Genomic DNA, 16802 nt, shown 5'->3' on the forward strand with positions numbered 1-16802 from the left:
CCCTGGTCTAAGGCACATGAATCAGTGATGTGACCTTGGAGACAGAGGCCTGCTGTAAGTCAGAGTGGACATCTTTGTTTGCTCCCTCAGCAAATATGTACTCCCATCAACTTGCTGGTGATCTGGTAGTAGCAGGACTCAGCAAAAAGTTGGATGGATCATCACAAGTCAATCCCTGCTGCTTTAAGAGCATGCAGGTGAAAGATCTTACTTTGCACTCTTGCTATGTGCCACACATATCACATATGTAATCTCACTTCTGCCTCGCAAGAACACTATAAGTAGGGTGACAAAGAGGTAGAACTGGATTGCAGCCAGTTCAGTCTGACTCCAGAGCATGCCTCTAACTACATGCCACCACTCTAGGCTATAGTTCTCATTCTGAACCGGTGCCAGTCCTTTCCATGCAACTTTTGAAATGAAAATGAAAGAACCCTCCATCCAAAGAAGGCAATGTCCCACTATCTAGACCCACCTTATAACTGGAGCAGTTATAAGGATTGCAATCTTAGGGCCACTGTTGTTAGACAGTTAGCCTTAGCATTTAGACAGTTCCATCCGCTTTAATAGGAAAAGCAAACATCTCCTGCAGTTACTGCTTTGATTTCATAGTTGTTGGGTTTTTGTTTTTCATCCCTTTATCAAGGTATAATTCACATGCAATAAAATCTACAATTCTACAAACCTAACCTCTACAATTCAGTGATTTTAGTAAATTTATAGAGTTGTGTGACTATCACCCATTTTGGAACATTTCTGTCATACTAAAAAGTTACTGTTGTGCCTGCTTATGGTTATTCCCCATTCCCATCTCCTGTCTCAGGTAACCACTGATCTGCATTGTGTTTCTACAAATTTTCCTTTTGTTCCACTTGAACCTCTTCTACAATTTCATATAAATGTAATCACAGCATTGTCTTTTGTGTCAGCCTCCTATAACTTACTGTGCTTTTAGGTTTCATCAGTTGCAACATATATTAGTAGTTTGTCTCTCTTATGTGTAATGGTGTTGCATTGCATAAATGCCATATTTTGTTTAGCCATTCATCAGTTAATGGATATATTTTACTATTATGAACATTAAGTGCAAACTTTTGTGCGGATATGTGGAATTGATAGCTTTTATTGTATTACGTCTAATTTTTAAGAAATTACTGAACTCTATTTTAAAAGAGTCTTTACCTCTATTTTTCTCAAAATCGACTTTAAATATTTCAATACAGATAAAGAAAAGGAAAAATATTTCTCAATTTTACTTCTCTTGTAAACTTAGCTAACACTACTTTAAGTAAAAAATATTTTAAGACAATTTGAATAGTTCAATAAACATTTTAAAATACTTTGTTCACTACACCACCTCCCTAAGATTACCATTGTTAATTTGTTGTTTATATTTCCAGAAAATTTTTATGCACATACCATTATATATTAAAGTATGGATCAAGTGACCCAAAGAATATTCACTGTATGTGCTGTTTTTCTTTAGTTTTTGTAGTATGGAAGTTTTCTTATATCAGTAGTATAACCCAAACATCTTTTTTTTTTTTTGGGGGGGGGGTGCTGGGGATCGAACCAAGGGCCATATGCTTACAAGGTAAGCACTCTACCAACTGAACTATCTCCCCAGCCCCAACATCTTTTATTTTTAACAACTTTATTGAGATATAATTGACACATAATAATCCACTTTATTTAAAGTATTCCAGTTGAGAAGTTCTGACATATCTATACATCCACAAAACCATCACTCAGGTTTCAGGTTACCACAAAGGTTTCTTCATGTCACTTTGTAAGCTCTCCCTCTGTTTCCTTTCTACCTCTTTTCTTCAACCACAGGCAGAAGTCTAGAGTTTTATATGAATGGAATCATCCAGTATGTACTTTTCTCTTTAGATTCTTTTACCTAGAATAATTATTTTGAGATTAATCCCAGTATATTAATAGTTCATTCCTTTCTGCTGCTGATAATATACCATTATTTATATATGTCACAACTTGTTCATCTACTCACCTATCAATGGATGTTTGGTTTGTTTCTAGGTTTTTTGTTTGTTTGTTTCTTCTTTTGTTTTGTTTTCACTATTACAAATAAAGCTGCTATGAGCATTTGTGTGCAAACCTTCATATGACCATATGCTTTCTTTTCTCTTGCATAGATACTTCAGAGTAGAATAGCTGAAATAATATATGGTACATATATGTTTAACATTTTAAGAAACTGTCAAGTTGTTTTCCGAAGTAGTGCACCATTTTACATTTCCATTAGCAGTTTGTGAGGGTTCCAGTTGCTGTATATCCTGTTTATGTTTCTAGAAGTTTCATTTGATTCTTTTAATAGTGTCAATACCCTTAACATTTGGTACATATACAATGCAATTGTATTTAGTATTTTAAAGATCTTGCCTCCTTATTCTTATATATGTTTCAGTTTTGCATTTTATGCAATTGATTGATTTTTCTTCTTATTACAGGTAATATTTTCCTTCATGTTTCATGTCAGGTAATCTTTGATTAAATGCCAGACATAGCATGGTCAATTTTACCTTGATGGGTACTGCATATTTTTCATTTTTCATAATTACTCAGAGTTTTGTTCTGAGATACACTCAAGTTAGGACCTTTTGATCCATTTGGGCCTTCTGTAAAGATTTTTAGTTATAAATTTTTTTTTCTTTTTTTTTAATTTTAATTAAAAATCATAAATTTACATAGGGCAATGTTGCTTGATTCATTCTGTTATTTTTTTCCCTTCCCCGCTCCCCTCCCACCCCTCTTTTCCCTCTATACATTCCTTTCTTCTTCCATTCTTACCACCCTCCTTATCCCTAACCCTAAACCTAACCCTAACCCTAACACTAACCCCTCCTACCCCCACCCTTATATGTCCTCATCCGCTTATCAGCGAGATCATTCGTCCATTAGTTTTTTGAGATTGGCTTATCTCACTTAGCATGATATCCTCCAATTTCATCCATTTGCCTGCAAATGCCATAATTTTGTCATTCCTCATGGAGGAGTAATATTCCATTGTATATATATGCCACAGTTTCTTTATTCATTCATCAACTGAAGGGCATCTAGGTTGGTTCCACAATCTGGTTATAGTGAATTGAGCAGCTATGAACACTGATGTGGCTATATCTCTGTAGTATGCTGATTTTAAGTCCTTTGGGTGTAGGCCAAGGAATGGGATAGCTGGGTCAAATGGTGGTTCCATTCCAAGCTTTCTGAGGAATCTCCATACTGCTTTCCAGAGTGGCTGCACTAATTTGCAACCCCACCAGCAATGTATGAGTGTACCTTTTTCCCACATCCTCGCCAACACCTATTGTTGCTTATGTTCTTGATAAACGCCATTCTAATTGGGGTGAGATGAAATCTTAGGGTAGTTTTGATTTGCATTTCTCTTATTACTAGAGATGTTGAACATTTTTTCATATATCTGTTGATTGCTTGTACATCTTCTTCTGTGAAGTGTCTGTTCATTTCCTTAGCCCATTTGTTGATTGCATTATTTGTATTCTTGGTGTAGAGTTTTTTGAGTTCTTTATAGATTCGGGATATTAGCACTCTATCTGAAGTATGAGTGGCAAAGATATTCTCCCACTCTGTAGGCTCTCTCTTCACATTACTGATAGTTTCCTTTGCTGAGAGAAAGCTTTTTAGTTTGAATCTATCCCAGTTGTTGATTCTTGCTTTTATTTCTTGTGCTATGGAAGCCCTGTTGAGGAAGTCTGCTCCTAAGCCAACAAGTTGAAGGTTTGGACCTACTTTTTCTTCTATAAGATGCAGGGTTTTCTGGTCTGATTCCAAGGTCCTTGATCCATTGTGAGTTGAGTTTTGTGCAGGGTGAGAGATAGGGGTTTAATTTCATTCTGTTGCATATGGTTTTCCAGTTTTCCCAGCACCATTTGTTGAAGAGGCTATCTTTTCTCCATTGCATATTTTTGGCCCCTTTGTCTAGTATGAGAAAATTGTATTTATTTGGGTTTGTGTCCGTGTCCTCTATTCTGTACCATTGATCTACCTGTCTATTTTGGTACCAATACCATGCCGTTTTTGTTACTATTGCTTTGTAATAGAGTTGAAGATCTGGTATTGTGATACCCCCTGTTTCGCACTTTCTACTGAGGATTGCTTTAGCTATTCTGGGGTTTTTATTCTTCCAGATGCATTTCATAATGGCTTGCTCTATTTCTGTAAGGTACATCATTGGGATTTTAATTGGAATTGCATTGAATCTGTATAGCACTTTTGGTAGTATGGCCATTTTGACAATATTAATTCTGCCTATCCAAGAACATGGGAGATCTTTCCATCTTCTAAGGTTTTCTTTAATTTCTTTCTTTAGTGTTCTGTAGTTCTCATTGTAGAGGTCTTTCACCTCTTTTGTGAGACTGATTTCCAAGTATTTTATTTTTTTCGATGCTATTGTGAATGGGGTAGTTTTCCTAATTTCTCTTTCTGAAGATTCATCACTTATGTATAAAAATGCATTGGATTTATGAGCATTGATCTTGTAACCTGCTACTTTACTGAATTCACTTATGAGTTCTAAGAGTTTTCTGGTGGAATTTCCAGGTTCCTCTAAATATATAATCATGTCATCAGTGAACAGGGATAGTTTGAGTTCTTCTTTTCCAATTCGTATCCCTTTAATTTCTTTGGTTTGTCTAATTGCTCTGGCTAGAGTCTCAAGAACAATGTTGAATAGAAGTGGTGAAAGAGTGCATCCCTGCCTTGTTCCAGTTTTTAGGGGGAATGCTTTCAGTTTTTCACCATTTAGAATGATATTGGCCATGAGCTTAGCGTAGATGGCCTTCACAATGTTAAGGAATGTTCCCACTACCCCAATTTTTTCTAGTGTTTTGAGCATGAAGGGATGCTGTATTTTTATCAAATGCTTTTTCTGCATCTATTGAAACAATCATGTCATTCTTATCTTTAGTCTGTTGATATGGTGAATGACATTTATTGATTTCTGGATGTTGAACCAACCTTGCATGCCTGTGATAAAACCCACTTGATCGTGGTGCACTATCTTTTAAATATATTTTTGTATGCGATTTGCTAAAATTTTGTTGAGAATTTTTGTGTGGATGTTGATTAAGGATATTGGTCTGAAATTTTCTTTCCTTGATGTATCTCTGTCTGGTTTAGGTATCAGGGTGATATTGGCTTCATAGAATGAGTTTGGGAGGGTTCCCTCCTCTTCTATTTTATGGAATACTTTGAGAAGTATTGGAATAAGCTTTTCTTTAAAGGTTTTGTGGAATTTGGCTGACAACCCATCTGACAACCCGGACTTTTCTTTGTTGGTAGGCTTTTGTTGACCTCTTCTATTTCATTGCTTGAAATTGATTTATTTAAGTTGTGTATGTCTTCCTCGTTCATTTTAGGCAGTTCGTATGTCTCTAGAAACTTGTTGATATCTTCGAGGTTTTCTGTTTTGTTGGAGTATAGATTTTCAAAATAGCTTCTAATTATGTTTTGTATTTCACTCGTGTCTATTGTGATATTTCCTTGTTCATTCTAAATTTTAGTAATTTGAGTTTTCTCCCTCTTTCTCTTTGATAGCGTGGCTAAGGGTTTATCAATTTTGTTTATTTTTTCAAAGAACCAACTATTTATTTTGTTAATTTTTCCGATTGTTTCTTTTGTTTCAATTTCGTTGATTTCGGCTCTGATTTTAACTATTTCCTGTCTTCTACTACTTTTGGCGTTGGTCTGCTCTTCTTATTCTAGGGCTTTGAGCTGTAGTGTTAAGTTGTTTATTTGTTGATTTCTACTTCTTTTGTTGAATGGGCCCCATGAAATAAATCTTCCTCTAAGTACTGCTTTCATAGTGTCCCAGAGATTTTGATATGATGTTTCTTTGTTCTCATTTACTTCTAAGAATTTTTTAATTTCCCTCCTGATGTCTTCTGTTATCCATTCATTGTATAATAGTGTATTATTTAATCTCCACGTATTGGAGAAGTTTCTGTGTTTTATTCTGTCATTTATTTCTAATTTCAATCCATTATGATCTGACAGAGTACAAGGTAGTATCTCTATCTTCTTGTATTTGCTATTAGTAGCTTTGTGGCATAAAACATGGTCTATTTTAGAGAAGGATCCATGTGCTGCTGAAAAGAAAGTATATTCATTCTTTGTTGGATGGTATATTCTATATAAGTCGGTTAAGTCTAAATTGTTGATTGTGTTATTGAGATCTATGGTTTCTTTATTCAATTTTTGTTTGGAGGATCTATCCAGCGGTGAGAGAGGTGTGTTAAAATCACCTAGTATTATTGTGTTGTGGTCTATTTGATTTCTGCAATTGAGAAGGATTTGTTTGACGTACATGGATGAGCCAATGTTTGGGGCATAGATATTTATGATTGTTATGTCTTGCTGATTTATGCTTCCCTGAAGCAGTATGTGATGTCCTTCTTTATCCCTTCTGACTAGTTTTGGCTTGAAGTCCACATTATCTGAAATGAGGATGGATACTCCAGCTTTTTTGCTGTGTCCATGTGCATGGTATGTTTTTTTCCCATTCTTTCACCTTTAGTCTATGGGTATCTCTTTCTATGAGATGGGTCTCTTGCAGGCAGCCTATTGTTGGATCTTTCATTTTAATCCAATATGCCAGTCTATGTCTTTTGATTGATGAGTTCAGGCCATTAACATTCATGGTTATTATTGTGATATGATTTGTATTCCTAGTCATTGGACTCATTTTAGTTTTTTGACATGATTTGGTTTCTCCTTTATTTGGCTATTCCTTTAGGCTAGTTCCTCACGTTGCTGATTTGCATCGTTGTTTTTCATCTCTTCCTCATGGAATATTTTGCTGAGAATGTTCTGTAATGCTGGCTCTCTTTTTGTAAATTCCTTTAGCTTTTGTTTATTATGGAAGGATCTTATCTCATTGTCAAATCTGAAAGTAAGTTTTGCTGGGTATAAAATTCTTGGTTGGCATCCATTTTCTTTCAGGGCTTGGTAAATGTTGTTTCAGGACCTTCTAGCTTTTAGGATCTGGATTGAAAAATCTGCTGATATTCTTATAGGTTTCCCCCTGAATGTAATCTGATTCTTTTCTCTCGTGGCCTTTAAAATTCTGTCTTTATTTTGAATGTTAGGTATTTCATAATAATATGCCTTGGTGTAGGTCTGTTGTAATTTTGCATATTTGGAGTCCTATAAGCCTCTTGTACTTGGTTTTCCATTTCATTCTTCAGATTTAGAAAATTTTCTGATATTATTTCATTGAATAGATTGTTCATTCTTTTGGTTTGTTTCTCTAAGCCTTCCTCAATCCCAATAATTCTTAAATTTGGCCTCCTCATGACATACCATAATTCTTGTAGATTCTGTTCATGATTTCTTACCATCTTTTCTGTTTGGTCAACCTTGTTTCCACGATTAAATATTTTGTCTTCAATATCTGAGGTTCTGTCTTCCAGGTGATCTATCCTATTGGTTATGCTTTCTATGGAGTTTTTAACTTGGTTTATTGTTTCCTTCATTTCAAGGATTTCTGTTTGTTTTTTTTTTTTCAGTATCTCTAACTCTTTTTTGAAATGTTCTTTGCTTCCCTTATTTGCTCTTTTAACTGTTGATTGGTGCGTTCATTTAATGCCTACATTTGTTCTTTCATCTCCTCGTTTGCTTCCCTGATTGTTTTAATTATGTACATTCTGAACTCCCTTTCCTACATTTCTTCTGCTGTGCTGTCAATTGGGTTTTATTGATATAGTATCTAGGTTTGTTTGGGACATTTTCTTCCCTTGTTTTCTCATATTGGTCAGATGTCAGTGGGACTCTGTGATATTGTAGATTTCCTCTATTGGCTTATAGTGTCCCTGTAGATTTCCAGTGTATCACCTACCAGCCTTCAGTAGTCAGAATTCTTGGATTCACTTGATAATGTAGTGCTTCTGAAGAACGCTGCCCCTAGCCCGCTACTGGTTCCAGGAAGAGAGACCTGGAGTGGTCTCTTGCTGCCCAGCCCTGTTCCCAGAGGCTGGTTGCAGGTCAGAGGTCTCCACTGGCTTGGGGATTTGTGGCTGGGTCTGTGTAGACAGGCTCTCACTGGGCGGTTTGCCCTGAGAAGCTAGCCTAGAGAGGTGCTTCCCGCCAGAGGGGGCTGGGCTGCTTGGGGAAGTCCCTGGCGCCCTGTGCTGGTCTCTGAAGCAACCTATGGGTGGGCCGGAGCTGGCCGCGCTGCTTCTGTGCAGAAGGGCTCTCACTGGGGGGCCTGCTTCGTGAGGCTGGAGGATCTGTCCCTGTGGGAGGAGCCCACCACCAGACTGCACAGAGCTGCTTGGGGGAGACTCTATCTGCCCTGTCCTACTCTAATAAGCCATTCGAATCCGGGCTTGCTGCCCAGCTGAGCTTCGCTGGGTGGGGGAGACTCACCCTGTGGTTCTGTTTTAGTCCGAGTCTCTCAATGCCTCCCCTTCTTGGATCCTGGGTTCTGGAGCGACTGGAGATGCAGTCACCCTCTAGTCTGCCATCTTGGATCCAGTTATAAAAATTTTTAAATTTATGTTTAATCTAGGGGCAAACGTTGCCCACTACTGCAAGTCCCTTCTGAGCACTCTACCTAATATGCTGTGAGTTAGAAAATTTTCAGCCCATGGGTGGAAACAGGCACTATTCCACCATGTGTGAATGCTGTGTACTGTAAACTGTCTTATCCTTTTGAATGATTCTTTCTAGTCTATCCTTGCTCATGTGTGTTGATCAGAACTCTCTTAAATACTATGGGGAAGCTACTTCTGATTTCCAGAATTGCCTTTCTCTACAGCCCTCTCTTCTGCACTCTGTGCTCTATATTTTAGTTACCTTGATGTCTCTCTAAACTCTTAGCTCCACCTCTTCAGTTTAGGTGTCCAATATTACAGATGTAATATAGCTTATTTAACTGGTTCCCTGTTGTCAGATGTTTGGGTTGCTTTTACTATCATTCTCTTATAAAGTATAGCCAAGAATATTCTAATACATATATATTGGTAGACTCTTGCAAATACAACCATACCATAGGATAATAATTAGCAGGAGAGTTATTAGCTGCATGGCTGTGTGCTTGTACTGAATTATCTTCCAGAAGATTGCATAAACTCACACTTCATGGAAAGTGCATGAAAATGACTTTTGGCCCACATCCTTGCCAGCAATGGGTATTATCAAACTTAAGATTTTTGCCAATCTGATAAATAAAAAAAATGGTATGTCATTGTTGTTTTAATTTGCATTTATTTAGTTACAAGGGAAACTTAGCAATTTTTTGCATGTTTGTTGGCTAGTTTCCCTCTTTCCACCCAGATGATGCTGTGGACAGATAACTCAGAGGCACAGACCTCCCTGGTTACTTTTGCAGTTTATTTTCTAATGGATGGCTCATCTCCCTCAGCCACACACATGCAGTCTTCCTGAATTTCCTAATATATTGGTATCCCTAGAACTAAAGTTCTGTGTCCTCACTCTGGGAACTAGTGACACTGACTTTCTAAACTAATCTGTGGATCACTGTCATGGTAGAATTACCTTCAGGTGGCTATAAGGAAGCAATGGTTCTCTATGTTGGCTTCAAGAAATAGGACTCCTGGCTATTAAGACCAGCAGTACAGCAGAACTCCAGCCTCTAAGTCAATAGAGCTCACTGTGGTGATGACCACTGGTACTGCCATTATTGATAAAAACCTGATACAGACCTAAGTTTTGTCATTAAGAACCTTGGTGATTTTCTGGCCCAGTGGTTGAAGAAAAGAACCTTGTACTTCATTAGTCCTAAATCTAGGTCAGTATAACTTAAGCCTGTATGAAACTTCTAGAGTTAGCACCTACTTAGCCTTGGAAGCTATAGCTGCATTCATTAGGATGGAAGGAGCTGCCTCGAGTCCAGGAACCAGGGAAGCAGGGTTGGATTTGATGACTCTTAACATCTGTTCTGACTTTAACATTAGACTGATTTTTATGTCATTGGCTACTCATAACCACCATGGTTCCTCCCTTATCTTCAAGATCCACAACAAATTCCTGAGATTCAAGAACTGCCAATCTGTACTGCAGTGGTTCACGGCTAGCCTTCTCCTCAGGGGACATCCCAGCCACTCCCCATGTCCTCCAGACAAGCCTTAAGACTGGCTCCTTTTTCCTGCCCTAGGATATACCTTTCAAGTTTTTCTGACTAATACGTTATTTCCATCTTACCTTTTACATGACACCTGAAAACCTTCTTTCACAAGGACCAATGTAAAGATTCATTTCAGGGAAAACAGTTACAATGCTCTATGTCCTGTTTTCCTGTGGGTTTTCATGGAATTAATTGACTATCACTATAAATTTGTTGACTCACAAATAATAAAACAGATACTGTATGCCAGGCACTGTCCTCAATTCTTTATGTGCCTTTCACATCAATCTTATAAAGTGGTTATTAATATCTAATTTTTACAATGGAACAAGTCAGGAAATTTAAAGTCACACAGCTGGAAAATGACAGGTCCAGAACTATTAAGCTCAGGAAATTGTGCTCCTATCCACATTATGAGGTTCAAAAAATACAACATTTTCCTTATTCCATGAAAGTTTAATTTTGCCAGTGTGATGAGGTTGACTGATGGAAAATTAAAACACTGCAAAATTGCTGGAGAGATTAGGTATGGAATGATTGATAAGTGATAGGTTTATAGGAGAGGGTAGACTGGTATAGAAGGCTTCATGGGAGATTAGAAACTTAAGCTGCTACGTGAGGATGTCTTTTGAGGAATTTTTATTTATTTGGGGAATTTTCTAGAATTTATTTGGAGAGAATTGCAAGGCGGGAGATAAGGGATTGAGGAGAGTGCTCAGAGATGAAATGGGTATCTGTCTATATAAACACACACGCAGGCATGTTCTCACATACTCAGCTAAGTCACTGCACATAGCCATGCTTCTCACTGTTCACAAAGAGTGAGCCCATTTGGCAAATGCTCATGTCCTTTGGGAGCAATTCATCGCAATCTATTCATTCTTTCTAAGATACTCATGGGTGAAGCCCATGAGTGATGCCATTAGGCCTCCTCAGGAAAAACAAGCTGTGCTTGGTGCATAATCTGTTTGGTGGGTCTACAGATACTGGAACTGCCTATTCCAGTATCTGTGACAAGTTTGCTCTTCTGGTTTGTCACTTACTTCTTTGCCAAGGTAGTTTCTCTGTGGAGTCAAGGCTAGGAGAACAGACTTTCTCAACACCAATCTCAGAAGACCTCCTCCTCAGTGAGTTATGAGAATCATACATAGATAACTGGTCACAGAATATTACTCCTGGGAGGACCATTATAGATTGTTAAACGAGAAGTTTTCAAGCTCCTTTAAGCAAATCCTGAAGACACCCTGTACAATGGTCACTAGAGTGTTATTTGAAGATGGCAAACTCAGGGAAATGTCAGCTCTCATTCTCTACTTCTGCAAAAAATAGTTCAACTTTTATTTACTTAATTTATTTGTTTATTCACAAAATGCAATCCTGCAACCTTATAAACTAAATTTTCAGAGAGCAAGTTTAGTCCTACTCTTTCATTTTGTAGATGAAGACCAAAGTTCAAAAAAGGGAAGTGACCACTCAACCTGGCTAAACAGGACCTAGGTATCAGGTCACTTGTAATCTCTTTGTCACTAAATTGCAGGACTACTACATTTGAATTTTACCATGAGGATATTGACACAGAATTTTTATTTAAAGAAGAATTCCTCTTTTATATCCTTCTTCTTTCTCCTCCTCCTCCCACTTTTCTTCCTCCCCTGATTCTCTTTCTATTGACTATGGTGAAGACCTTTTCCAAGCCTCTCTTCCTTATTACAGAGGTAGCATGGGGACCTGTTAATCTTAGAATTACTTTCCTCTTCCTTCACCCCCTTGCTTCTGTCCTCTTGCCATTGTAACTACTTAACACATACGGTGGCCTTAAGCAGGTGTTGGGAAGTTAGAAATTGATTGATTTAGTTTGATGATGAGCCGGTAAGTTTGACTCCTACCCAGGATCTGGGATTTCCCAACATTCCAACACTTTGGAAATCACTGCCCTTCTTCTTCATACCTCCTACCTCTGCCAGGTAACCCCCTCCCGTACTATTCGAATCAATCACTAGGCCCCCACAGCCAGAAATTTGAAATGCCTGAAACTTGTAGTTAGTAGTGCTGTCAAGTTCAAAGCCTTCTTACCTGTTGAGACCTGCACTCAGCTTCTCAATAGCTGATGAGGTCAGCGATGTTTATGGCAAAGGCAGCAAGTCAAACGATAGCCTCCAGGTCAGAATACAGGCCTTGGCAGGCATGTGACAGAGAAGTCTTGTTACATGCCAAGGATGTGTTGAAAAACTCCATTAATTGCATGACTTGAGGAATGCTTGCTGCTTCCTCCTTTGTGATGGAGGGAGCTAGGCAACACTTCATGTTCTTTTTTACTGAGTTTACTGATGGCGCTCCAGCATGTGTCTGCTGACAGCAATTGCAAAGGCATGGGTATCATTAAACACTGGGGACTCCAATTGCATTCCTACCCTTCAAAAAACCAAAAATTTCCAGAATGTTTACTTTGATTATTATAATTTTTGACAATATGAGATTATATAAATCAGGAATCCAGTACCCTAGTATTTTCTCTTCAGTGGAAGAAATAAGATTAATACCCAAAATAACTAGAACTTAATTTATGTTGTTTTTGGAAGCTATTGGCTTTAGGATGGCAATTTTCTACCTATTCACTACACTGCTTTGATTTTTCAACTCAATTTAACAATGATTTATTGCTTATCTATTTTGCATTTAGTGTGTGACAGTAGAGTATAATTTCATAAACATAAGCTTAGAATTAGAAAAACCTGGTTTTGAATTCTGACCCTTTTATCTACTAGTTGCATCATTTTAGAACCGTCTAGAATCGTAGTGTCTTTTCTGAGAAATGAAAGTAGTAACATTCATCTTTTGGAATTTTGTTAAAACTATGTCTTAATGTATGAGAGGCACCTAGCACAGTGTTTAGTGGGCATTGGATTAATGATGTGGTCATCCTAGCCACTGTGAAAATAACACAAATGAATAAGACATAATTCCTGCCTTTAAAAAATTATAGCTTTAATACTATATCTTACAAATAATTATAAGTAAGAAAGAAGTCAGGACTGAATAAAAGTGACCTGGGGCATTTTGCAATTTAGACAATTTGAATTTTGTTCACAGTTTACTTGAAGCAAGTTTTATATTTTGCAAGAGAAAAGACTATACAAATAACCAGGGGGACAATTTCACTTTCAACACCCTTGTCTCACCACTGTTGGACCTAACATGTATGGGGATTAAGAAGCATGTGTGATCAGACCAACTGGAAGTAAAACTCAGCTGACCTTTGGTCATTCTCTGCATTGTAAACTAGGACATTTATCACATTTTTTCAGGATTTTTAGTGAAAGCAACATGAACTAATTCAAATTAGCTTAAGCAAATACTTCATATAGTAAAGTATAACCTACACTTGAAGAAAGAGCTTTAGGATTACTCCAGCATAGGTCTTGTGCCTGTCATTGAATCAACCCCTCTTGCCACAGGGATGATGGGTCCCTAGTTGGCCAGGCCTGGGCCAGATGCTTGCCCTTTTATTGTTGCTGGATGGCCAAAAACAATGGTTGCCTCACTGAACCAATTCTACCTGATGGTCTACACAGTATCTTAAAACTGTACCACAGGAGGAGAACCTGGTTTCTAGCTTTTGTCAGGAGGACCTGGAAAAACCTGACTGATGCACCAGATTTCAGTGACTCTGCTGTCCTTAACAGTATTTTGTAAGAAGATACTACCTTAGAGTAGGCAACAGATCTGAATAGCTAATTCAAATCTATTACATAGGATTTTGGAATTTCATTGACTCCTTAATCTGGGACGATGAGTTGCATGTGCTTGATTCAAAAGTCAAATTTACCCATATTAACACTAGACTGAAAAGAAATGCCATAAACAGCCAACCACCACCATCCTCCTACACTAGCCAGTGAATTACAGACATAGTAAGCTTCTGAAATTTTCTTACAGGTCTGGGTTAGATCTGATCTACCCTTCTGCTTACAACCAGCACACTAGTCATTGCTGAGGGACATTACCACTGTAAATGTACCCATGCTACTGGGGATGACCCTGTGGTAGAGGGGGTAGGCAGTCACCTACATAGCATGGTTGTAAAAGATATAAGAATACCCCTCTCCCTTCCCCTAAACTTTCCAAGAAAACCTCCTATATTGTATAAAAGTCATAACCTGAGGTTTGTCCTTAGAGATTTTCTTGAGTTGAAGCCCACTATTATACGTAAGTGAAGTCAAAAGATGTTCTTGGTGTTGGCTTGATACCCACTACTGTACAAGAAAACCTGGAAAATTCTCTTCACTTTGGAAATCTCATTTTCTGTACTGTACAAGAATAGGCCTTGGATAAGGTATGTAACAATCCATAGGGGTTAGCTTAATAAAATGCCCGGCAGGTGCTTGATGAGGATTGGTTGGTCTTTGCTCCTCCTTCTTTCCTCACTGCTTTGCCTTCCTCACTTCAGCATGGGAACAAATTATTGACCTAGTCCCTCATTACCCGGGCGAGGAGAGCTGAGAGTGAGATCTGAGATGGCAAAAATTTGGAAGAATAAAGAGGTAGAAGCATTGATATATCTTAGATTACTCTCCAGTGATTTAAAACTCCTCTTAGATCTGCTAACATGCTAAAGGCCAGAGTGCAACAATTCAAAGTCAACATTTCGAGGTTACCCCATGAGCCATCCCCACCCTGATCCTAGGACCCTCTTATCTTATAATTCATTTCTATTAATAGTCAAGGCTTTCAATGCTGGATTTCTCTAGCTGTGTGTTGTGTGTGTGTGGTGTGTGTCTGTCTGTCTGTCTGTCTGAGAAGTGGGGAATTGAGAGACAGCAGTCAGTACTGAGAGAAAGCAGTTGATTATGGGAGACTTCATGGACAAGTGGCCAGTGAAAATTCCCCGGAGTTGAAAGGCTGTAAAGCAAATTTATAAGGGTGATGTCAAGGTACAACTTCAATTTTTTTTTGCTGTCTCTTTAGTTGGGTTGCTAGAATCATAATTATTATATTCGCAAATGTTTCAATGTTTTAGGGGTTTATTTGTTTTGATTTTTGTTTTCTAAATAAAAAGAAAGGGATTAAGTTTGTTTCCCATTACTTTTAATTTGAAACAAAGAGAGCAACATGAAAGGTAACAATTTCCTCAAGAGTTAGCAGAAATATTTTAAAATTTAAAAAGGCTTTGAATTTCCACAAGACATACAATATTCATTTGAACTGATTTCATCTAGGCGTTAAGTGGTTAGGTGACCCCAAATGATGTTTTGGATTCCAGGTGTAAGGAACCTGCTATACAGTGTACCCCAAAGATGGCTACAGATCCAGCCTAGTGCAGATGTCATTCTAGCCTAGGTCCCCTGCCTCTTCCTCACTTCTCTAAGTTGATAAGTTAGCCTTTCCTTACTCAACTTCTACACAGAAATTTTAGATTCTAGAATATTATTATTATTATTATTATTATTATTTCAGTTGTATCTTTGCAGATGCTTACAGTGTACAAATATGGAGACTGGGACCAGATGATGGTAATTTCCTTGTAACCTGCCTAGCAGCACATGTATTACGTGAGTGTTTTTCATTGAGCTGAGTCATCACTACCAATTGTCTGGGTTGAGAAGATGTCTGGCTGCTTGCACCACCTGGTTCCGGTCATAATGCCTGCGAGTGACTCCTCTCCATATTCCCACACTCACTAACATGTGTCCAGGTCAACCAGGTTCCCAGGCTGGTCTCTTTCCACTGTGACTGGTTTCATCTTGGATGACAATGGTTTACTGTGAGCAGTTAGCATAAATCAGATAGGGTAAGGAAGGTAAAAACCAAGCTGGAAATTTGAAATCTGCAGAAAAGAAAGCATTCTTTTGAGGAACATAGAAATTCAGACAAAAGAGATAAGAGGATGGATGAACTTAAACTGGTCTTTTGACTTGGCTCTTTGTCCTAGAATGACATTGACAAGCGTATTTTACCTTCCTCCACCCATCCCCTGGTCTTGCCTGTAATTCTGTAGCTGACTTTGCTACACTGCCATACTTCCTCCCTTTAGGCCTTTAAAACCTCCCCATTCTTCATGGCTATGAAATTTTAAGACTAGATTTTTAAACTCTGTGAGGGCAGAGCCCTGTTTACCTTGTTTACTGAGTATCCCAGTACCCAGCACAGGCTCTGCAAAAAAACAGTAGGAGAAATGAAGGCAGACAGATTAGCCTACACTGTCTTCCCCTTCTTTGAAGTACTGTTCTCATAGCCACTCTCCAACTGTAGAAAGGAAGACTGTTCTTTGTTTCAACTGTGTGTGTTGAGGGTCTCAAAGTTAGAGAACCAGACTTTGATATTCAGCTTCCTTCTGGGACATAATTGGTTCTTGGTAAACACCTGTGTTGAAAGAATGGTTTGTTGAGAGAGCTCAGTTATGGGTTGCATACAGGCCCAGAGTGGACAGCCCAGTGTTGCAGCACTTTAATGACAATCAGCTTGAAAGTCCCCTCCCAGTACTCCAAAGAACAAAATAGAGCCCTTGGGGTGGTGGGAAGAAAAACAGCTAATTCTACTGCCCTGCCCCTCTGTGGAAACAACTTAAATGAGCTTTGCCACTTGAATGACCCTGCCCCCTAAAACTTCAGATTTATTGTTAATATTTTCATGGTTACTATTTTTTTCCAAGTAGCATCAAACACGAACAAAGAGATTT

This window comes from Sciurus vulgaris, assembly GCF_902686455.1.
Source record: "Sciurus vulgaris genome assembly, chromosome: 11".
Taxonomy (NCBI): domain Eukaryota; kingdom Metazoa; phylum Chordata; class Mammalia; order Rodentia; family Sciuridae; genus Sciurus; species Sciurus vulgaris.